The following is a 26,391-nucleotide window of genomic DNA, read 5'->3' as shown; positions in this document are numbered from 1 at the left end:
CACAAACAATTTTATTTGCACTTTGACACATTCTGCTTGATATACATACTGTACATAATATATATGAGACAGATTCATGCAATTTTCAAAGCCTTACTATGGAAACTAGAAATATAATTTAATAATAAAGCATGTCAAAAATGCTATGGGGTAAGTAAATTGATATGTTCTTCAGAAGTGAGCAATTCAGAACATTTAAACATAGAAAAAAATTACATTTTATGTATTATGCTGTAAGATAGTAAAGTTTCAGATTATTCAACTTGAGCTATTTTTACATCTACTTTAGAAGCTCATTAATAAAATATTTCATACCACCTTTGAGGGGACATGGATGGCTTTCTAAGTTATTTTCTCTATTATACTTCTAGTTCATGGCATAATCACTATACTTTTGGGAATTGTACTCCAAACATTCAGGACATTTGATTATAGGTGAGTCTGATGAGTAAGTTATGACAGTTAGCCATAGTGAAAGCAGCATATAAATTCTCAAGACCCGAAAAAATGTATCCAGACCAAGAATACCCAAAGCATGTGATAGAATGAGTGAAGCAAGTTACGCAGAATACAATATATAAATCTCTGAAAAGCATCTCACTATTTAATATATTATTTGAAAACCAAAAACAATTATTAAATTTGGAATCAATAAGTAGCTTGCTTGTTCTAAAGTAGTTGTAATGTATTACTGCCTTTCTTTCCTATCATGGCATCAGGGTCGTGATGTCACTTTCTATATCGGTTGTCCTAAGCTTCTATATGATCCAGTCTGTCAACCACCATCTTAAGACAGAGTTAAAAAAAATCACCTCTGTTATCCAGCTTCAAAATATGAATATAAGATTTTTCTTTTTGAAATATACAAATCATTGCTTATATAAAATGCAAAGAAAAAGTGATTTTGTGTACTAAATTTTTTATTTCTTTTTAAACAGTTTCTTTTATTTGCCTATAATATGTACAGATTAAGCATCTATTTCTGACATCTGTCTTGTAGGTTTTACTCCTTATTTTCTATTTTCTCTTTATCTTGTCACCATTGCTTTGATTTTTTCTTTTGTTCTCTTGTATGTGTGCATTTTCTTTATTCTGTTTTTCAGATCTGTTTTGTTTATCACACTGCATCTATTTTTTTCTTACACCAAGGGAAAAAAATCTTTTTATGTTGCTTTATTGTTAAGATCTGCTCTCTTTCTCTTTGTCTTTTTTTCTTTAATTCTTTTATCTCTCTGCCATTTTTACTTCTTTCCTTATCATATCTTTTTGCCTCTTTCTTTCTTGTCTCATTTCACTCATCAGTCTAGGTTCCCATCAAAAGCAGTAAAAGACAAAAATAGACTTATGTAGATAACACAGCTTTATACCTGATAGTCTTACTTATGAAATATTATTTTTCTTAATAAACATTTTGTAATAAACATTTCTTATTTTTCTTAAAATCTTCCAAAATTGTGCAAAATGGCAGAGTTAAGCTGATATCTTCAAACATGTTTCGAGATATTAAGGCATGATCCTATAGTGGGAAAGAGAAGAATGGTTCATTTTGTGTAAGGTGCATTAATTCTTAGGTAGTTTTGATCCATGTAAGAAGTGACTTCTAGTATCTCCCTCCCTCTACATATCTCCAAATAACAAGCATTTATAATTTTCAGACACAGAGCATGGTATGTGATGGAGATAAATTAACTTTTATTTATATACTTCTTAACCATTTACATTTTGAAACTGATCATCTGTTCTTTGGAACAACCTCAAGAAATAGGTGGATCAAATAATTTTATCCTTATTTTATAGTTGAGGAAACTGATGCACAGATGGTCCCTTTTTGTCTAGGATCACATAACTAGTAAATGGAACTAAGTGTTGAAACCAGGACTTACAATTATGTAGATTCTTGCTCCTTTTCCTCTTTATCACACTGTTCTAACCAGTTGAAAAGAAAATATATGTATCTTAAATATGAAAATTAAACCAATTATTATAAAAGCATATGGTACAGTAAACTACATCTGGTGATTATATAGATTTTTGACCAGTTATCATTTAATAGACACTATTAAATGTCTTTAAACAATTTATATATATTTATAATATATAAATATATTGTATTATATATAAAAATATATATATTATCTTTTAATAGGATCACTAATATTGATCCAGTTATACAAATAAGGAGACTGTGGATCAAAACTTAGTAGTTTTCCCAAGGTAACATAGCTCTCAATGCAGGCTCCAGGAGGGCCAGGACTTAGTCTGTTTTGCTCACTGCTGTATCCCCAAAGCCTTCATAATAAATATTTGTATATTTGTAGAACAGAGCCTTCACAATAATTTTTTTTTTTTTTGCTAAGAAAGATTCACCATGAGCTAACATCTGTTGCCAATCTTCCTCTTTTTGCTTAAGGAAGATTCGCCCTGAGCTAACATTTTTGCCAATCTTCCTCTATTTTGTAAGTGGGTTGCCACCACAGCATGGCCATCAACGAGTGGTATAGGTCTGCCCCCAGGAGCCGAACTTGGGCCGCTGAAGTGGAGCGCGCCGAACTCAACCACTAGGCCATGGGGCCGGCCCCCTTGTTGGATAAATAAGATGGTGGAGCTGGGATTAAAATCACAAACTACTACTGCTTTTTTTTTTAAATATGTTCTGTATCATTAAAGTATGCTACTTGATTTTCTGTGAGGAAACATTCAAACAAACCAAACCAAAAAAAAAAATTACATTGTTGGTCCTCTACCCAATCCAGTGGCTAAGAATACATTCCAAAAATTAATGATAAAAAGTCAGTATGTCAAGATTTATTTGATACCTTGATTGAGCTACACGTTTTCATCTAAGTATATGAAAGAGGGATGTCTTGTTTTCTTTTTTAGCTATAGTATCATCATGGTGCTAAAATTATGGATGAGAATGGAAATATTAATAAATTTCATTACTGCTATTTCTGTTTTACACACTTGTTCATAAGAGTATAGCCATCCTACTGTACTTGCTCTTCCCTGTATACACTTTGTTCTTTATGGGATGTATAACTTTGCTTCTTGTTCTTTCTCTTACTCCCGATTCTATCCATGCTGTAATGCCCAGCTGAAATCCCACCTCTTCCTCTCAGCATAATCAGTGACCTCTACTTAGTATGACTCATGGGAGTTGTTATGATTAGCTAACTTATATGAAACTTATCATTGCTATCTTTAGGTATCTCATAGGTTTTCGTCTCATAAAATTAATATTACTAATTTATCTTTCATGCCTTCTTACTAGATCTCCCCACAATTCTCTAGATCTTTGAGCATTCTTTATAGATTTTGGAATTGCATATCAATCCTTAAGAATAAGCAGATATGAGCCAGTTTTTACAGTAGTACAGAGCATACTGTGAGGAAGTCAGGAACTGATACTAAATCCACTCATTAGAATCCAATCCCCTGAAAGGAGACCAAAGCAGAAAGACTAGGTCTTAGTCTAGAGATGCCTAGATAATGTGATCGACAGCTAGGGATGAGGGTTGTTTTGGTATCAAACTGGAGGGTAAGAGGACAAGTACTCAGACTAAAGGGCGAAGATCAGTTAAAATAAGTTTACAGTATATAGTGGAATATAGGCAACAGTGACTTGATGCTGATCTCTGTAATATTGGGTTGGAACTGCTTGAATATCTCCTCCCTAAAAGACTAAGTTGTGGCTGTGGTGATAGGAAGTAAAGAAGAGGGATTAGACCCAGAACGTTGAAAAAAAAAGAAAAAATGCTACAAATGGAGGGGGAGAGAAAATTACATGGCCGCAGAAGGAAAAATCCAAATGTGGAGGAGACATTTACAGAATAGGAATCTTGGCAGAGCCTGACATTACACATTGAAGATACTCAAATATTTACGGATTGATTGCTTGTTGACATCCATCAAATCTTATTCCTTAACATGCGAGATAGTTGGTGTCTAGTTTTCTGATTTTTTCAGCCATCATGTGAATTTTTGCAATTGTTCGGAAACAGCCAACTCTGATAAACTGAAGCTTTCTTTAAAAAATATGTTTTTGATGTTCTGACTTGGATTATGTCCAAAATTTTGGTGAAAGCTAATATATATCCTGTCTTCTCTATACCTCTTCTCTTCTACGATAATGCTACCAAATTCAACTTATTTATATTGCAATCAGTGATTGTTTAATCTCTGGCACCATTTTATTTTTCTAGTATATTCAGGTATTGAATTTTCTTTTTCTCTTGCATCTGGTAAATAGCCGAAATCTCTTTTGAAATTTTTGCAAATATCTAGTATACACAGGCAGAAATAAAGTAAAATCCAGGCCTAAAACTTTAAGATTAGCAAAGCATAATTTTATTTTACTTACTAAATGAGTATAAATAGATATGACTAACTATTGGATTATGTAGCACATTTCTGATGCATTAGGAGTGGAACTTGGGAGATCAAAGTACTTATTATTTCATGTGGCAACTTTCCTTAACTATGAAATAATGTACTTTCTGGCATATATTATGGCTTACTAAGGGGATTGATTTGGTCTAGGCAATAAACATCATGTCAGACATGCCTGGCAGGAAAACCTGCTTAATATGTTTTGTAATAAGATGGAATTTTTTGTTCTCAAAAACATCTGCCAACTGAATTCAAGAGTGAAGACAGAAAATGTCATCAATTTAGTGGTAATCCTATAAATTTAGTTTCTTTTAGAGCAACACATATCAAGACACACAAAATTTCCAGTGTTCATCACCACTGGTTATAGTACTTTGTAAAACGATGAAACAAAAACATTTTATTTTTATATAATGTGTTAATTAATTCATAATGAATTTTAATATTTCAACTGATAAAATTTTAACAAGCATCTTGCCAACAGATCATTTTTTAAAGCATCTGTTTTTTAATGTGTTGGGTTGAGAACTGAGTCAAATGGCTAAATATGTACATATATTCTTTTTAAAAACATATTTCCACCCCCATAATTATAGATACACTATTTTTTCCCCTTAGACCACCAGGGGCTGCTGCTGTTCATACTGGATTTTGCTTTCCTCAGAAACTGAATACCCCGATCACACTACATCTTTTCTTTCTTCCTTTTTTTTTCCTTAGCCTAAAATCTTTTAAAATATAAGTGGAAATAAAAAAAATAGCTTTAGCTAGTAGCTTAATAATCAATATAAGAATTTATTATTTTAAACATTTTCTACATTCCAAGGCATTTACGTTTTTCCAAATGAATGTAAAACCTCTAGTCATTGAAGGCAGATTGTGATAATAACTATTTTTATTTCCTATTTTTAGTATCTGAATAACATTCATAATCATAACCATTGCGGAGAGATAGTGTGGAGATAAGATTAAAAGTGCAGAGTCTGATAGACCTGAGTTTGAATCCCAGCTCTTTCACTTGATATAGTGTGACCTCAGACAAGTTAACTTCCCTATATCCCAGTATTTTATCTGAAAAATGGAATGATAATAATACATGTAAAGTGAACATAGTTATCTGGCATGTAGTCTTGGGACTTCAGGGCCAATAAATAGCATCCTGTCTTCTCTCAAGTTCAGAATCAATTGAGTAAGAATCCAATTCTCAAGGTTCCTGGCCCTTGTACCAAAAATAATACCCCTGTCTTCCCCTCCTGAGTTTGAAACCCAATGAGCAATACGACATAGGAATCAGACAAGAGGAGATCAAAACACCAGCTTTACTAATTGATATAGTTCAACTGCAAAATGTGGCTTAGATCTGTGGCTAAATTTAGACTTCTTAATATATTTCCTCCTGAAACGAATTTTTGCCGATCCTCCGAACATCCCCTTTGCCTTTCACCTGGTAGAAAGCAGGTTGGAATGGCATCCTTCCTGCAGGTAGATTTGAAAGATGCCCAGAAGGGCTGAGTCGAGCATGCTTAGTTTCTTCTTCCAAATGTACTAATCAGGTAAGTAACTCTGCTTGTGAGAGAGAAGGAGCGAGGGATGGGGAAAGAAACTGGGAATGTTATTCCAACTGAAATGGCTCCACATGAGACCAGGAGAGAAGTGGCCTCCTGACAAGAGCGATCTAATAAAAGATCCCTATTATTACTTGCGTTTTCTAACAACTCAATAAAGCAATATTAAAATATGATCATTAAATGTTCACTAAAGCGTACCTTAGTTTCTTCATTTTAAGGCTTTCATTTAGAAGGGAAGCTATGATCAAACCTGATTACAGAGGAAGTGGCCACAAAATTGTTTAATTTTGAAGTGTTAAAAGGGCCATAATTGTATTTCAAATCATCATAAATTAATCTTTATATTTTCATGTTTCATGCTACCAATGCCTAGTAAACAGCAGATTTTTAATAAATATTTGATGAATAAATATTTGAATAAATACTTGCTTACATGAACCTACAAAGCAAGAGACAGACCTTTCCCTGTAGAAATCTACTCTTTGATATTGACTAGCGTGAGGTTGAAAGAACTGTGATACTATGTATATTATGATTGAAGTAGACTAATGCTCAGAAAATTAGTACATTGTTCTGTGAACCCAATTAACAGCCATTATTAAGTGTACCAAGCATACTTTGGATTTGGTGAAAACAAGCCAAAAATGAAGAATTAGAAATCAGTAAAATAATTAGATCTTTAGATTTAGAACAGAAATTACAATCAAGACCAAAGCTCTGCATTTATGGGTTTTGATGGACATTGGCCAATTTTGGTGGGGAGATTCTGCCATAAATATGATGTAGTGGAAAAAATAAGAACTTCAGAATCAAAGAGATGCATGATGTAATCTTAATTCTGTCGCTTACAAGCCGTGACTTTAGGCAAGTCCCTTCTCCTCTCTGAGTTGCAGTTTCTTCATCTATAAAATAGAGATAATGATAGCTATTAGAATGTTATAAGGAATAAATGAGATTGATTAATGTATATGACAACAACCAGTGGGATACCTGCTATTCAGTATATCCCCAATCCTTTCTCTTCCTTTCCTACCCCCTTTCCCTTGGGAAATATGGAGAAAATTATGGCCGAATGAGGTCTTTCCCAATTGGTTTATAATCAGTGCTTCTCAAACTTTTTGGTGTCAGGACTCCTTTACGTGCTTAAACATTATTAAGGTCACTAAAGGGTTTTTGTTTCTGTGGGTTATATTTACTGATACTCACCATAAAAAGAATTAAAAATGAGAAAGTTTTTAAATATTTATTTTAAAATAACAGTAATATACCCATTAGATGTTGACATAAATAACATTTTTATGAGAAATAACTATATTTTCCAAAACAAAAAACACATAATGAGAAGTGTGGCATTTAAAAAAGTATCTTTAATGTCTGGCTTAATAGAAGCCAGCTGAATTCCTACATTTGTTTCTGCATTCCCTCTCTTGCGATATGCTGTCTTTATTTACAATTCTAAGAAAATTTGGCCTCACACAGATATGCAATTGTAAAAGGAAGGAGTATCTTAATAGCTTTTTCATTATATATATTCTTCTTTGATGCTACACCAACACTCAACAAGAGGTAGTTTCTTAAAGATTAGTTGCTACATGAATCTAAAACACATCAGTGAGCATTTCATACTCTCTTTCATGAAAATCTTTTGATCTGTGTTGTACTTTGAATGGATCTTTTACCCATAGTTTATAACATCGTGTATCAGTCATTGGAAAATACACTTTCACTGAGTTATACAGATGTTCCAAATGTGGACATATTTTATGTAGTATCAAAAATCCTACCTATTAATATTACTACCAGTCTCATCAGCAAAGCTTTTAAGAATTGACAAACTATCAAAGTTAGGGAGAATACAAGTTTCCAAAAATTTTAATTTTAGCAAGAAAACTCTATTTTTTATCTTTGGCAACAAATACTGTGAGGTGTTTTCCTTGAACTGTCAGGCTTACTTTGTTCATTTTCAAGAAAATGACTTCCAAATACCCAAATCTGAATAATCATAATTTGTTTCAGTCTTAAAGTAATAATGGTGTTCCATTTAAAAAAAAAAAAAAAAGTGGCTGCTTTAGCTCAGAGCTCAAACAATTGCGCAACAACTTTTCCTCCAGACAGCCATCATACCCTAGTTTGGTTTACTGGTGCCTTATGCGTTCCTTCTAGTTCATCACTGAGAATATTAATCAGACATATGCTCAGGGGTTGAGATTTAATAAAAGTAATTTTTACTGTTTCATCGACTTTTTTTAGGTGAACTTGGCTTTGTTTTTATTTCTGTGAGTGTGTGGCAGTGAAGAACACAATGACTAGTAGTATAGTTTGGTACCACTACTGTGATCCGTGCTAAGTCAGAGGCAGTTTTACTCTCCATTGGTTTTTAACTGTTAATGCAAATGCCAACACAGTGAAAAAGACAAATAATGTCTGAGTATTATTATGCAGACCCCCTTAAAAAGTTGCAGAAACCACCAGAGGTTTGCAGACCTCATTTCTAAAACCACTGGTTTACATCTCTTTTTTGGAGTTGAACATAGAAGCAATGAAGGAAAGCAGTTTATAAGATTAGAGTAAGAACTATTTTTCAGTTGATGTGTTAGGCACTATGAAACTAGAACCATATGAGCAACTATGTAAGCTGAAATAGAGAAACTAGAACAGGTAGGACTGGTCTATTAAGGCATTTGGGCCTATCCAGTTTTAACTCTTCTCATCTGGACTCAGGGAGCATTATGTGTAGACTGCTTCACCTGTGCACCACCACCCCCCCTTCATCGAAACTAAGATGTCAGTCTACAGTGACCAGTGGAATTTGAGTATTTAGAATTTGTTTTCTACTGATCTTCTCCAAAAATAAAAGGCCCTGGAGAATCACGTGCCCATTTTGCATTTTAGCAACTACAACTTTCACTCTCTTCTTCTTTCCCCTATAATGTGTGGCCTCTTGTTTCACAGGAGAGCTCAGACATTTATCCCTGCTATCCAGCTAGGGTCTAATTTACTGCCATATTCTACTAGTTCTTCGCTGGTGCTATCTCTTTGTTACTGGTGCTGTCTCCCTGTTTTATGTTTACCTTACTTGGCATTAGACTGATTCTGTGGTGCTTAAGAGCTGGGTGCTGGTGTCTCGCACATGTGTACAGGGTTTTGCATGTAGTATTCACTCAATAAATGTTAGTTACAATTATTATAATATCCTTGATTTACAATCCAAGTTACGTCTGTCTTTGACTCTCTCCACTTCTGAAGCATGCTCTTAGTAGTTCTCGGTTTTTCTTGTTTCTTGTCTAAGATAACATTTGACAGTAACTGTCTAAAATACAATTGGATTCGCTGTGCTTCTATTTGGCTTTTATCATGGATGTTGATTCTTGTGCTTTCACAATTTCCACCCCCTTCTTAGGAAAAAAGGGCAATTTAAGACCTTCTGTCTCCAAGTCCCTCCGCCGTAGCTGGGGCCCTTGTATATCCATTTGTCTAGTTAGAAGTAGTTGTTGTTTGTTTCTTTGTGTAATCCTCATAATTGTCTCATTTATTACCCTGACTTTACAGGTATGTAATATGAGGCTCAGAGATGTAAATAGACTTATTCATCGTTATATACCTAATGAGAGTAACTAAACCAAGGTTTGAGCCCAAGTCTATCTGACTGCAAAGCCTGTTTTTCCCACTATGCTACATTGCCAATAGTGAAAATTTTTCTACGAATGGTTCTCTAAGATTTCTCTGTGTATATATAAAAAATACGTACAAAGTGAATGGATAAATAGATCTTTCTTGGATTGCAAGGCAATTGCTGTGATAAAAAAACAAATAGTATTTCCCACAATGCAACCATTTATTCAAAGACTGTTGTTGTTAGAGGGTTGCAATGAATAGATATATTGGAGTAGAATCTGGGACCCACATTCTCTCCTTCAGAGTAAGACACCCTCACACATGATTTTTGCCTAAGCCCCAAACTGTCCATCTGGGATGTGTGAGCTACTTGATAGCAAAGGAGTTTGGAGTTGTTGGAGGTGGGGATGAGGGAAAGCCTGAATCAGCTTATATAGTTGACTCAGAAGTGCTTTGTTTACTGCAGGTGATTTTTTTTTTTATCCCTACCCTGATTTCAGCCTGTCTTTAGGTAAGTTTGCCTGTTCTCAGCCAATCAGCATGTTGCTTCCCTCCACCCTGCTTTGGTGTTTTAGCCAGTCTCAGTATTCACATATGCACACTGTGGCTTTATCAATGGATGTCAGCACTTCTGTATGCATCTCTCATGTGTAACAAAGTGGGGCAATGTGACGTGTTTACTGAGTGACTTGAACATTATAGACTCATCTCATTTCAATTTGAATTATATATGTGCGTTTGTAAACATTATGAAATTGTATGTTTAGATTTACTTGTTTGGAGCGTGAAATTACTGCTTAAAACACTATCAATTTCATCTCATACTCTTATAATATTAATTTTATTCTCAATGTTATTATCATTAATTTAATACTAAAGGAGAACATTGATTTTTTTCTTTGAAAAATAATAGATTATAAATTGTAATTAGTGGATCATTTAGGAAACCCATGAAAACAAAGGTAAAATTAACTTTGAATATTAATTTTAATGGTCATCTACCAAGACTTTCCCTAATTTCTGTTTGTCCTAAAAATGGTTCTGTACCTGAGTTTGTTTTCCTAAAGGCTTTAGTATAGCTTTCCACATGTCCAATTTAGTGTTTCTCTGTGAAATCTCAGAAAATTCACTCTCCTCAGGAGGTGATAAGGAGAAAGACAACAGGCCTCTATCATTCAGGGTAATATTATATGTAAAAATTCTAAAATGATTTGGTTTTTAACAGTCACTTTTTCCTTTAGAAAGTCTTTTAAATATTCTGGGCCAAAGTTGGATGTTTCTTCTAGAGCAATAATAATATCAATAATTTCCAGAGCTATGTAATGGATTAATAAATTAAAAAAAACTTTGAATCATCATATAGAAGTTTAACATTAGAATTAGGATTTTACACTGCTAAATTAAGTAAATCTATCAAAACTAAAATTTGATTTAGTCATATTATTGAGAAGAGGAACTCAGGTTTTTTGCAATGTTGCTATTGTAAATTTTTTATGGTGAGGCATATTTTTTCCATATTTAAAGGAGTGTGTACAATTCATTCAGCCCATGTTTGTTTACTGTTTTATATAAAGAGTATGTTTAGGAGGAACATTACTTATAGGAGAAGGATTCTACCAGAATATTTTGCCGAAAGATAATATCTGAAACTTGGGAGGTATTTTTTAGAGATATATCAGGTCCAACTACTTTATTTCTAGATGTAGATGAGGAAACTGGGATTAAGAGAAATTATATAATTTACCCAAGATTGCACTATTGTTAGTGACAAAGCTGATACTGGAATCTAGATTTCTATTTACCATTCCGGTTATTGAAATTTTCATATTAGAACCAGGTTTTTTTCCCTCCACTCATATTTGGAAGTGGCTTCTCTGGCCTTTGTCTCAGTAGCTGTCAGAGTTGAGGGGAATTCGGGGAGAAGAGGGTATGTGTGTGTGTGTAGATTATTAGGCAGGGGAAGGGATGAGTGGTCATTAAGTAATTTAGATTTAAACCTAAAAGTTAGTTGAAAACAGTATTGCCAACGTAACTAATTTTAAGATGTAAGAGGAAGAATATAAATTTGAAAATCTTGGTGCATTATATGTGAATTATGATGTTAACTATACTTCATTCACTCCTAATGTTCTTTGTTTCAATTTCACACAGGAGAGTGAAAAAATTCCCTCAGAATTCTTGTGCAGACTGCATATATAATAATGCTATCAAAGAAAGGCTATTATTTGTGCCTATATAGCTCAGTCAATTGAAGATTGCTTGGTTATCATCTTTTTTCATTGATTTTAAAACCTTTTATTACATTTTAACATCTCTGAATTTGGGATGCATCTTAAAAATTAATGGCATATCGTGGATTATTTGCAACATTTTTTTCTCTTAATAGTACATAAAATAGTGGTACCTTTTAGAATTGACGGTATCTTAGGTGGATAAAATATGGTATAAAACAGGGCTGCCTCATTGCACAACTCTAAGTAGACATAATTCTTATCTGGCACCCCCTAGAGTTGTGCAGTGTAGACTGGGTGGCCTTATGGGGTAGCTCTAGTAGAGATGATGTGGAGGTTCATTCTTTTTCTTACATTTTACCCCATATTTGACCCCACAAATTGTATAAAAATGAGCTGCCTACTGTTTGGCAAATAGTGACCCCTCAATAAGTGTTTATTTATTTACTTATACATCATTCTAGTCAGTTGTGTCCATTTATTTGCCAAAGCAAATTGGGAGCAGGTTTGAATTCCCTTCACTACCAGATGTCATATTATTAGGCTGCATCAGTCTCTAGATAGTAAACCTAAATCGTAAATCTAGGAAATAATGATGAAATGATTGGATTAAACAGTTTTAGCCCCTAAGTGTCCTAATTATTTGCATAATGCCTTTTACTTTTAAATGTTCTTTTGGCACTTTCAAGATATCAGAAATAACTATTAGTATGATAAAAGTACAATATCAGTTATAGGTTGCTTCTGTTAGCACACCTTCATTGATTTTGTTCCATGTCCCAAGTGGTAAAAAAGGTAAAGGATGGGAGGAGAGCAAAACATATAATTTCTACTCAAAGGATTTGAAATTAGGCAGTACAACATAGCAAGATATCAAATGTATCTTGAAACTGAAGAAAATTATCCTGTTGAGGGGCACAGCTTGGAATGGATCTCTTCACATTTCAATTCTGTTGAGTACTATTTACAAAATATCTAGTCCTCTGTGGGATATAGAGATGGAAAAGCCAGAATCCCTATTCTCTAGGAGCTCACTCACAGTGTAGTGGGGTGGCCAAAATATTCATAATCAACTGTGATATTAGGCAGATTGTGGTAAGTGTTTTGAAGCTGTTCATATGTTGCATTATAGGAATATGAGACAGGGAAAATTTATTTTTCACTGGAGAATCACAGGGTCCTTTTGCAACTGTTAATATATCATTAGTAATAAAAGTCAGATACTTAGAGTTTCAATTATAGACCACATTGAATTTTAAAGGTTAAGATCTATTTTATCCATTTTCTTTATTAAATACAACTATTATTGCAATGAGAACCTCAATTTCTATGCAAGTAGTTTATATAAATTCTTTTACATATAACATGATTTTTTTGTTGAACATTATAAACTACTTCAAAATTTTGTCACTTTAAAAGAATTAATTTGGAAGATGTTTTTAACTCATTCTGGAAACTGTAATATTTGAGTTTTCAGTAATGTGGTGGTGTTTATTCTTGATGTTTAAAATGATTTTGCCCCTCCTTTTAGCTCAAATGAAGGTAATTAAACCTATAAGGAGCATTTCAAAACTTCCAGAATGATTTGATGTCCCTTAACTTACTCTTTCCTTCTTGTGTTTTCACCTCCTGCACCAAATGGTGTGGGTATATTCACTTTATATCTATGATGTATTCATTTGTTGTTTAGGAGAAATAATGTAATTCAATAATAATGCACCTATCCTTTTAATGAAGTTTATAGATCATAAAACACTTTCACTTGCATTTTTATTCTTCAGGAAATATAATATGATGATGATTAGTAGTTTTCATTAAAAACTATTATTTCTATTTAGTTTTTACGTTTTCTTAATTGCTAGTAATATTATTGATGTTTGTTAGTTCTTTCTTACATGGGTTTAAATCGTTATTTTTGGCAAAAGATCTAACCCAGACACTTTCTTGAAAAAGGATTAAAATGTTGGACAAATTAATCTTGGGAGTCTTTGAAGGTCCTGCTCTATTGCAAATTATTGTTAATTGTTGGAATGTCTTACATAAGGTAGTTTAAGTAGGAGAGTTTCTGAGGAGGTTCCATTCTAATTCTAAAATTACTGTGCTATCCCCATATACCTGCCTTCCTTCTTTACAACCCTCGTCCCCTATGACCCTGACTTTAGTTTTTACTAGAAAAGGTTTAATATAAGTTATTCCCTTATATAGGAATATTATAAGCTTCATTAGGATGAAGATTCTGAGTCAATCATCTTTTTGTACCCTGTAGCATCTAACAAGATGCTTTGAATATACATAATATTCAATAAAGTTGTTTGATGAATAAATGGACCAAATGACTTTGAGACTTGGCTTTACTTAGACAATGGCCATAGGAGACCTGCCCTCTCCTTACCTCTCTGATCTCATTTCCTGCCCCCTCTCCTTCACTTATTCCATTCTAGCCAGGCATGCTCTTGCCTCTCAGTGTTTGCATTGTCTGTTCCCTCTGCCTACAGTGTTCTGGCCCCAGATATATGCCTAACTTCCTGAACTCCTTTAAGTATTCTCGCCAGTATCATCTCATTAGAGGCATATCTTGACCACCCTGATTAGAATTATAACCCTGTCTACCCTCCCCCATTCCCCTTACCCAGCTCTACTTTATCCTTTTTCTGTAACACTTATTGCCTTCTACCATATCTGTCTTTTTATTGTACATTTAGTATCTGCCAATGCCTCAAAATAGTAATGGTCCTTATTTTATTCTTCTATCCTCCTCCTTTCCCACACACCAATTTTAGGTGAGAAATTTAGCTCTGTTATACTGCTACCACCAACAATCTCTTCTCTCTCTCTTCTTCCTCTCCCTTCCCCTCATCTCTATCTTTATTAACATAATGTTAGATTATAGAGATTGTGATTTTTTTTTACATTATAGTGTTTCTTCTCCTAGAATAATTATTTTGCATTTGTGAACAGGTACATAATTATATTTATAGCGATTATTTGGCTTTATAATAATCTATTTATTTCAGCTTTCATTGCCAATATTTTTATTCTGTCATTTCCCAATGAATGTGTGCTTAATTTTACTTCCTAGGCAAGTGAAATAGATGATGGATTTTAGAAGTAGTTAGAGTGTCAATTTAGAAATACTGTTAGGATGGCCAATGGGCAGGGTATGCTAATAGATTAGGTTAGGGTTAAACAACAGGAAGGAATATAAGAAGTCTCCCAGGACCTGTCTACTCCATTGGGTTGTAATGAGAATCAAGAGGTCACTTTAAAGATTTATAAAACACGTGTAATGTGAGGTGTATTAGTGTTCATACCTTTGTAAGAACTGAAATTTCAACCAATGAAATTACTGTAATGACCAGTGAGAAATAATGAACACGTCATTTTATACCTCTGGTGCTCAGTTTTTTCCTCTCTAAATGGATAGGTATATAAGTAAGTGGAAGGTCATTATTTCTAAACTTTAATGCTTCTCTGAAATGATGAAATAATTCTTATTTAAATAATCATTATTTTTTTCTTCTTTTCCCATCCTTAAAATGAGCTACTTATACTAAGAGTTCCCAGTGGTTTCAATAAAGGGAAAGGAATACCAGGTTACATTTTATCAGTCGGCTATATTCTGTCTGCAACACTTTCTGAAATATAAAAATACTTAACTGAGATCATCTGCCAAAATGAGTGAATTCTACTTTGCCTTTAGTGTTAATCTTTTAGTGCTGTAGAATATACTCTTAGAGAAAAAAGAAAACCTCAAGGACTAAGAACCTCTAATATTTAACCACAAACACAATTAATATAGGACGTACTGATTTAATTTAGAAAATGTGTTGTAAACATTGGGGATTAAAATTATTTAAATGGAAAATTTATTACCACTGTGCAGTTGCCTTCACAATGTGTATCTAGGGGGAATTTTTTTTTTTTTTTTTTTTTTGGTCAAAAGAGTTTGTTTATTTTTCTTTTGTAATCTTATTTTGTATTTAATCTTTGTATTTTAGAGGGAACATTTCGCCCAGTTAATTAGTAAGACTAGTGTGTAGTTCTGAAGTAAAAGTTCACATTGACTCCAAATGTTAAATATATATGATATTAATCTTGCCCTTCTGCTATATAGCACATTTTCAAATAATCATAGTTAGACATTATTCCAAAAGGAGCCTAAATTTTAACTTCTAAATCATGGTTGTCACAAGGTTGGTGATGAGTCCCAGAAAGATAACAACAGACAGAGGCAAAGCATATAAGTTCCTTTAGTGTAGATAAAGAATATAAAAACTTAACTGCTCACAGTCAATTCCCTAGAGCAGAGGACCCAGAGACACGCTTTAAGCAGGAGGAGCAAGCTTCCCTGGCGCTCTGCTGCTGCTGCTGTGACCACATTAAGGATCCCATCAGATATTTAAGAGGGTCAGTTACTCCCTGTCTCACACATGCCCACATACTACCCACATCTTTCTTGATATCCTATGGCCCCTCCCAACTGCTCTGGAAAATCTGGTTATAAGTCCTCCTGCTCTCCAGATACAAATCAGATAAACAGCTCTGGCATTTTCTTCATTGTATACTGTGAACTGGAAGAAGTAGAGGTCAATTTTCCAGGCATACCCACAATCCAGGCCTATGGTCTGTTTTTACAACTAGAAGGAGTTGGTTGTTCTTAGATTTATACGCATACACGCCACACACACACACACACATAATACATACACATGTGTGTTAGTAACTGATTTTATAAAGTTATAGAGGTTTAAACAGAGCACATGTGTGTATATATATGTGTGTATACACATATATAAAAAGTACTATCGGGTTAATTTAAGATTATGGGATCTGAAGTCAAAGAAACTCCACTAGCTGTGTTATGTTAAGCAATTGACTTAAGCTCTCTAAGTATCAGTTGCCTTATCTGTAAAAAGGAGATAATAGTAGCTATTGCCTAGGATATCGTGAAGATTAAATGAATTAGAGCTTATTAAGCATTTAATACAATATCTAATTCAGAGTAAGCACTTGGAAAATGTTAGCTGTTGTTATCACTGTTTTCATGGGTTTAGGATTTCTTGAAAATGTCATGCCTTTTCATTTTCCTTGTCCTTTTGAGCTGGCCTAGTTTTCACCTAGCATTTTTTTTTCATCTTCTATGAAGTTCTCTTAAATTTTAAAATAGTTAGAGAGTGTAGCAGATTTATAGCAATAGGAACGAATCAAAGATAAAAATATTTTACCTTTGGGACAAAAATTTGCATATATCGTTCACTCTTCAAAATACTATCTGGCCTATTACTCGAGTTACCAAAGTATTATAATCTTCAATTAGGAGAGGTTTTTTTCTGTTCTATTCAAATATGGATTTATAAAGAATATTATTTGATAAAGACATTATTAACTGATTTTATAAAGTTACGGAGGTTTAACAGAGCACGTTTATCAAGTAGAAGACATATATATAATATATATTCTTACTAAAATTTACCTTTTAAAATTATTTAATATTTCCTTATAGCATTCTATTTCTTAGGTGTTTACCTTTGGTACAATATGATGATGAGCCCATAATCTCATGTTTATGAACTCAATAGAAAATTTAATTCTTGTTACATTCCGTAGTTTTGTGTTAAGAATAATTTTGTTTTAAATTTAATTTTTAAGTTACACATTCCTTTGTTTTATAACTTCTGCTTTTCAAAATATCTGTGGAAATGTTTTTTCAATTATTTTGTTGGTGTCTTATCCCAAGACCCCCAAGGTTTGGCCTGTGCTTTTGGAGTTAAGACGTGCTCCCAATCTTCCAGTTAGGTCAACCACAAAAATTAAGATATGATAGAAGGTCAGTGGAAGAAATTCATATCAAAACAACTTCTCACCATGTCATTATGACAGCCTGCTGTAACAAATGTGCTTCTGTTTTAACTTATGACAATTAATTGCTAAAAGTAATTTAATCTGACAGAGGCAGGGTGTTGAAAGGCTCCTGGAGATGTCATAAAAGCGACCTTTCTGCCCATGTGCTGCCAAAAGCCATTTTTAACAAGGAGCTAAGGAAACAGTGCAACTTCTTTTGTACTTTGTTAATTAGTTATTGATTTGAAACAATGCACTTCCAAATACTGTTAGAGGAGTTAGACGCCAGCAAGGTCACCATGTGACAGTGTAGTCCTGATAATCTTTATAGCTTATGAGAATTCTTTGAAGCCTTTGGTTCTGTTATCTTAAAATTGAGATTGTGTGGTTTGCTCAAATGACTACAGTTTTATTTTTTCACTCATCTTTTCAGTTTAAAATATTTTATGTACTAGTAATGTGATACTTAGTCATACTTTATTACATGACTTGGTTCCGATTTTCAGAATCCTCACTTGTGGATTTAGACTCAAATAAGTACATATTCTACAGAGAAAGTTTATGTGGTTTGATTAGAGATGCCAAAGAGAACAAGGAAATAATATTTTAGTCTCAAAAAGGGAAGCAAGGTAGAGGTTCTAGAATTCATTTATTGGATGTGCTGGTTGATCTCTTTTTTTTAAATTTGGATATTTAATTTTAGTTTCAATGATTTCATTGTGTTGCTAATAGAAGTTAAATAAATGTCCTATTATTCTTATAGAAAAGTCTTCAGACTGTATTAAATACAATTTCTTTTTTTTTTTTTTTTGGTGAGGAAGATTGGCCCTGAGCTAACATCTGTTGCCAATCTTCTTCTTTTTGCTTGAGGAAGATTGTCCCTGAGTTAATATCTGTGCCAATCTTCCTCTATTTTGTATGTGGGATGCTGGCACAGCTTGGCTTGATGAGCAGTGTGTAGGTCCATGCCCAGAATCCGAACCCATGAACCCCAGGCCGCCTGAGTGGAGTGTGCAAACTTAACCACTATGCCACCAGGCTGGCCCCCTTAAGTACATTTCTTAATAAAGCATTTAAGTGCAAGTTAAAACTTCAGGCCTTTGTACAAGTCCACTTGCAAGGTGCTGTGGAGGATAGAAAGATCGGAGGGAGAGTTAGCATAGCACAGGTGTTAAAAGTATGTATTTTCAACTCAGACTTTCTGTGCTGTAATCCTAAATTGCACTAATTAGCTGTTTGACCTTAAGTAAGCTATTCAACCTCTCTATGCCTCGTCTGTGCAATGGGAACCATAATAGTACGTACCTCATAGTGTGACTGTGAGGAGTAAATGAGTTAATACGTGGAAAGTGCTTGATCAGAAGCTGGTAAGTTGTAACCACCTAGTAAATGTTAGTTGCTATTATTCCTATAATAATAATAAAATATAGCACCTGGTCTTAATTTTGTGTTAAGAATTTTGTATTTTAATGTATGCAGTGTTTTCAATACATAAAAATAATATGATTATTTTTCTTATTTTTTCTCATATTTTTCTTATTAGGCAAATTAGCATATGTTTGCTGTACATAGGAAATAGTAAAAATAACATGGTAAAGTTGTTCTCTGTGTTTGTTTTTTGTGATGGACAATTAAGGAAACATTTGGAGTGCCCTTGTTCTAAAATCAGAACTGCTGATAAAATATACCAATTTGTTGTTATATGTTAAATTTTTCAGTTCAATTGTTTAGATGGTGAGAAATCTAGGTTTGTGGTACATAAAATGTTTTTCTTAGGATAGAAACATTCTAAAATGCCTGCTTTTTATTAAAACTTTTTCACTAATTGGGACAAATTGAAAGATTTTTTTTAAGTTAAATTATTTCAGTAAATATACTTCTACACAAATAGACAAAACTTTATCAAAAAGCACGTTGTGCTAAGCACTGGTTTTATTATAGTAAATAATTGCTTAACATCTCCATTAACAAATTTACATCAAAGTACTGATATTTACAACTGTTAATTGACAAAATTAATTGATAAAAATTTGAAGGGGCTATACCACCTGTTGTTGGCTGGATGTAAAGAAAAGATTGCGCTCACATAGTGTAATGGGAATGTGAGACAGCCGTCTAGTAACATTTATTAAATTTAAAAATACTAAACCTTTCAACCTAGCAGTCCTATTCCTGGGAATCTGTCCCGTTGAAGTAAATCAATTTCTAATTCAAATCTATATTAGCAACAGTTTAAAAATATTAATTGATAACCAAAATTTAATATCTAGATTTAAAATCGTAAGATGGAATAGACTTCTAATAAACGAATTCTAGAACTGCTACCTTGTCATCATTTTTAAAGGCTAAAATACTACTTAAGTTGAAATTTTTCACAAATTTAGAATATTCAAATTTGTTTGGATGAATTAGGTTTATTATAACATATAGAGAAATTATTATAATATGTTTAAACAAATGTTATGGTTTTTATTAGTGTATTTTCAAGGTGTTTTCAAGAAGTTGCTTTATGACAAAGTGAATAATTACTTCAAGTATATAAATAACTTAGTTACATCTTTGTGGTATATCCTGACAGAAATCAAACTTCTATTATATGCTGTTTGCCAGGCTTCTTATTTTGCATCTGTTCAACCTCCCTATAGGATAGATAGTTCCCATATAGTTCCCTATACGGGAACTCAGATTCTCTTTGTTCCCAAAGTTTTTGCTCTAGTTTGTCAGAAAAAGATATAATTTTCAAGGTCTCCAGTGTTAACCTCCCATGGCCAAATGAGGAACATGAGCATCCAAGAGGCTAAGTGAACCACTTGAAGTTATAAAGCTAGTTAAAAATAGCACTACCTGGATAAGAACAGAGGTCTTCGTGTGTGTGTGTGTGTGTGTGTGTAAATATGTTGTCTCTGGCAATGGTAAATGGTCTTTCCATAGATGTTAAATTAATTATTAATTCTTAGGGAACAGTTTACTAATTTCCTTTTTTTACAATATAATCACAGACAAATCATCTGGTTAACATGTGTCTTACAGAGCAGGGAGATCAAATCATAAGCATCTACATCTAATCCACTGATGCCTAACAATGATTATACTGCCTATGCAAAAGCTCCCCAGAGCCCTCAGGAAATACTTTCTTTCCTCAGGATTACCTCCTTTCCTCCACCCCCTAAATTTCTATAAAGTGTGCTATGTAATACCTTACTTTCTTAGGTAGAGCATACTGAAAATAATTTAACCTTTTCTTGATGACCCGGGGTTGACATATGAGATTTTGCTATTTTATAATTATAGCTTTAGATTCAGATATATAGATGCTATGAAACATACTTAACTTCTGACTATACCGTTTTATCTAGAGAATGTTCTAGACTGAACTGTTTGGAATGCTTGGCATGTCTTCTCTGTGCTGTCCTAACACTAATTGACTACCTTACCCCCTCCACAACACACACACACACACACACACACACACACACACACCTATGTTTCAAAGGTGTTTCTTTTGCCTCTCAACTCTACTGATATATTCATTAAATGGAAGTAGCCAGATCAGCCTTGGTGAGTGAAATGCATGCATGTTTGTGGGCCTATGCATCACATCCATCCTTGCTACTCTAGCTTCTCCATTCATGCACCGATTGTGCCAGCACTAAGGTACCCAGTAATAGAGGCTGACAGATGTAACTGGCTAGGTCTGTCTGTCTTCTTGGTTGTTTGTTGCCTCTTCTGTGATGGACACTCTCTGGTGAGTGATAGCATGTGATACAAAGATCTTTACTTAGTATAGGTCGTTACTTTCTTCAAGCTTCTAAGAGTGATCCTAGCAAGGAATTAACACCATCTTCCAGAGTCTTTGCTAGGATGTTGTAGTAGACAGAATAATGGTCTCCAAAGATGCCCACATCCTAATCCCTGGAACCTGTGAGTATGTTATTTTACACGGCAAAAGAATTTTGCAGATATGGTTAAGATTAAGGACCTTAAAATAGGGAGATTATCCTGGATTATCCAAGTGGGCCCAATGTAATCACAAGTGTTCTTAAAAGTCAAAGAGGGAGGCAGGAGTGAGAGTCAGAGAAGAAGATGTGACCGTGGAAGAATGGTCAGAAAGATGAAGGATGATGGTTTTGAGATGGAGGAAGGGGGCCACAGGCCAAGGGGGCAGCCTCTAGTAGCTAGAAAAGCAAGGATGAATTTGCCCTTAGAACCTCCAGAAAGGACACCTTGATTTTAGCCTAGTGAGACTTGTGTCAGACTTCTAATATACAGAATTATAAGATAATAAATTTGTGTTTTTTTAAGCCACAGAGTTTTTGGTAATGTCTTACAGCAGCAATAGAAAATTTAGACAGGTGTTAAATCCTGTATCCTAAGAGAGTATTTACATATCAATAAACTCTCCCTTATCCAACTTAATGTTCTGCCCTTCTTGATCCAGCACCTTCAGAATTCAGTCCCATATGTACTCCCCTTGCTCCTGCCTGTAAGTATTGACTAAGTGCTGTAACTCCTTCAGGGTGTAGTCCCTTTCCTCCCTTATGAGGCACAGCATTTCTTTAGCTAAGTTATGTTATGGCTCAATCCAGTAATTGGGCTAGGGCCAGAAGTGGAAGTAAGTGGGGGTGGAGGAAGCACATGTTGTCTGGCAAAGGCAATGGCTCTGCTTCATCTTCAAGCATGAGGAGAGCACTAGCTTTTAACTGGGAGGCATGGCCTACTACAGGTCCTGAAGGTTCAAGGGAATCTGGGGACATAAGTGATCCAGATGTCCCCATCCCATGTCTCAGAGTCCCACTCCTTCTGAATCAGGGCCCCAACCTCACAGTGCAGACCTGCCAGGGCTGAGAATCCCTCTGGAGCTATGCTTCTCTTATAAAAGTATTGGGCATGGTCCTTAGGTTCTTTTGCCCTCCTGCTGCAGGAGATGAGAGCCTCTTTATATACTGCTAAGGAAGCTCTCTGGCTTTCACACTTAGTCTTGTGCTGATTAATCACTCTCAGCCTTTCGTTGTCTTTCTCCAAAGCATCTATTGCCCTTGGAAATAGCCATCCGATTCCATAGTCCTTATAATGATGTGCTTTTCAATGCCAATACATGTACCTGCTGGTGTATTCCTTTCTACCAGTATACACTTCCAGTTCATCACTAGTGACCAGTTGCGGTGCTACTGCATGCCAAGGTTTATCAGTGCTCCACCTCTTACTGGCATTGAGGACTTATTGCCAGCCAGCTGGTGGGTAGGTAATCCAGCTCCAAAATTCCTACTTTAGAGTCACCTTTTTCAGACCACTCACTGGAACCAGCTGTCACAGGTCAGATTCCCTGGGAAGCAGACTCTGATGAAGAGACTAACATGTAGGAGATTTACTGGAGTTGTTCTCAGGATAAACACCTGTAGGGAAGTGAAGGAATCACTATTGGCTCTCACAGGAAGCAAAGATAGTCCTACAAAGTTCTCCCAAATTGGGACAAGGGAGCCAGGCACTTACTCCCCAACACTAGCCAGTCATTGGAAGCAGTTACCCTCCAAGAAGGAGGCATAATCTTGGGCATGGTGGTTCTCTTCCTCTGAAATCAATGACAGGAGAGAGGGGTTTGGGGGATCTTTGGCTGAAAGAGCTGTCAGCCACCAACACTAATAGCAGATGGGGGAATGAGTGCTTCAGTCTTGCAGGGGTGAGGGTTTGGGGTATGGGGAAATACATCACAGTAAAACTACAACCATTACCGTATGTATTCCTAAATAATGTGTTATTCAACTTAAAATACTGACTTCAACTTCCCTGAATATTTACATTAGCCTCCTTATAAGAAAGCCAAGGGACAGGGTAGTCTTGAAAAACATATGGCTTTCCACAGTTGGAGCATCTGGCAAAGGAAATCAGCAGAAATATAGCTGGAGGGAGTGTGCTACTCTATTTCCTATTTCTAAGCTCCCTATGGTCTATCTCTAGCTCCTGGTTTAGTGAAAGCACAACACTTTTATGAGGTGTAATGAGCGTCCTCAGCTGAAATAGCAAAAGAGCATGAACAGGAGACAAGAATCTTATTAGCATGTGGTTAGGAAAAGCCAAATACAAATACAAATCCAGGTCTGGCTCATAGGGTCATTATGTCTTAAGATGATGATACGGTGATGGCAGCGGTCATGGTAATGACAGCCCTCAGCGTATCTGTCTCTTGAGTCACGCTACTACCACTTGGTCTGGTTGCCCACTGAATCTGGTGTACAGCTATCATCCTGGCATCTTCCTTCACCATTTTTTCGAAGATTCCTTTTGTCACTTTCTTGTGTTATTTCTTCTATTTCCTGTAGTTCATGTCTTCATCTTTCTTGATTTATTTCTTACTTTGAAGGAGCTCGTGTTCCAGTTGTTACATTAGATGAGGGCAATGAAATATAAATTTTTTGACTTCCTGTGTCTGAAAATGTCTTTATCTTACACTTTTTTGGCGATATGTTGGCTGGGTATAGAATTATAAGTTGAATATTATTTACCTTTTGAATTTTGAAGACTTTTTAAAATCATCTTCTTAATTCTTCTGTTTCTATTAAAAAGTCCAAAGTTCGGAATCCTAATCTTTCATTTCTCTTTCTTGAAACTTACAGAATTTTCTCTTTATTCCTGGATTCTAAATTTCACCATAATATTCCTTTGTATAAATCTAGTATCATCCATTGTACTGGGTACTTTGTCAGTCTTTTCAATCTAGCAGCTAATGTTCTTGGAAATTTTCTTAAATATTTTGTTGCTGATTTCCTCCCTTCTGTTTTTTCTTTCTAGAATTGTTTTTTGGATGATTGATCTCTTGATCATAATAAATCATTTGATTTATTAATTTTCTCTTCTACTTTTAGTATCTTTTCGCTTCTAGGAGATTTCTTTAACTTAATCATCTAACCCCTCTATCAAATTTTTCATTTCTGTTGTTTTGCTTTTATTTTGCAAGTGCTCTTTTTATTCTTTGAATATTTCTTTTTAATAGTACCCTTGTTCTTGTTTTATGCATGTACTATCTTCTTTGATCTCTCTGAAGATAATAATTACAGTGTTATTGAGACTTTTCTCTTTTTACAAAGTCTCAGTTTCTTCCAAGTAGCTTTTTTCTATTTATTCTGGTCTCTATATTTTGTATTATAAGCTTTCTTTATATATCTAATAATGTTTGGCATCTGTTCATGTTTATCAGCAGGGATTAAAAAGCTAATTGGAACCTCTAAGTGTGTGGGTGGGATTTATGATGTTTGAGCTTTATTATAGGTAATCTGAGTAGTGTGTTTGTTGGGAATTTTCCTCCATGCCCACCCCATCCATCTGTATCTTTTTTTTGTGTGTGTGTCAGAATTTTCTTCCATTTTTATCAAGATATAATTGAGACATAACATTGTGTAAGTTTAAGGTATACAATGTAGTGATTTTATATAAATATATATTGCAAAATGATTACCACAATAAGGTACGTTAGCACATCCAGCACCTCACATAGTTACACTTTTTATTTGTAGTGAGAACTTTTAAAATCTACTCTCTTAGGAACTTTCAAATATACAATAGAGTATTGTTAACTATAGTCACCATGCTGTTTATCACATCCCCAGAACTTATTCATCTTATAACTGGAAGTTTGTATCCTTTGACCACTTTCACCCATTTCCCCCACCCCACCGCCCCCCTGCCCCTGGCAACCACTGATCTATTCTGTTTCTACGAGTTTGGTTTTTTTAGATTCCACATATAAGTAAGATCATAATAGTATTTGTCTTTCCCTGTCCATCTATGTCTTTAGAACTTTTACCTTATTTAGCCTGGTTTGATTTGCCAAAGAAAAGACTGTAGTGTTTTGCCTAAAGACTGAGGGTCTGATTGCCTACAGTCTGGAAGTTTCAAAGGGATGAAGGCTGGGGAAAGAGAGGGAAGGTAGGTCACTACATTAAGTTTGCATATGGTCACTTAATCCCTGTTTTTTCTGCAGAAGCTAATACCAACTGTTTCTGATATTCCCATTCCATTTCAAAATCTCTCCTGTCAGGATGTGGAAAGATATTTAGCGAGTTGCATGGAATGGAAGAGGGGAAAATAACTTTACAAATAGCCTCATTTTAGCACATACATCCCACTCTCCTTCAATCCAAATGGTACCTCAAGTTCTCCCTGGGCTTTGGAGGATTTTGCTGTATAAATGGAGCTGGTTCTCAGCCTTCTGCACTGTCAGGTTGGGATTGGACTTTCTCAGATCTGGTAAATCAGTTACCATTCTTCTATGTGCTCTCCGTCTTCCAAATGTCATTGTGTTTTCTTCTGCCTTGTTCATCTAGCCTTGTGGATTTATGTCTTTGGGGGAAAAAATGGGATTTAGGAGATAATGCTGTCAGATACAGATATTTAATCTGCCATTCTAAGCTGGAACTGAGATCATAAATATTTAGAGCAAGGATGGACAAACTTTTTCTTAAAAAGCCAGAGCAACTAATTTAAGCTTGCAGGCCATATGGACCCTGTCACAGCTACTCAACTCCACTGTTGTAAGGGGAAAGCACCATAGGTAATACATAAACAAGTGGACGTGGCTGTGTTCCAGTGAAACTATTGACAAAAACAGATTTGATGACCCCTGTTTAGAAAAAAAAATCGTCACCATTGTTCTTTTTTTTGGTTGGCTTTATTGAGATATAATTTATATACTGTGAATTGTACCAATTTTAAGTCTACAATTGGATCTGTTTGATAAATGTATACCATTGTGT

General features: G+C 34.6%; 1 protein-coding gene across 10 annotated transcripts in view; it reads left to right on the top strand.

Annotated features, from left to right (window-relative positions):
• FAM172A (family with sequence similarity 172 member A) overlaps nt 1-26,391 on the top strand; it is a 412,528-nt gene that overhangs the window by 198,725 nt on the left and 187,412 nt on the right. The gene's annotated exons all lie outside the window — the stretch shown is intronic.

This window comes from Diceros bicornis, chromosome 1, assembly GCF_020826845.1.
Source record: "Diceros bicornis minor isolate mBicDic1 chromosome 1, mDicBic1.mat.cur, whole genome shotgun sequence".
Lineage (NCBI taxonomy): Eukaryota > Metazoa > Chordata > Mammalia > Perissodactyla > Rhinocerotidae > Diceros > Diceros bicornis.
This window is presented reverse-complemented; position numbering and strand designations above follow the sequence as displayed.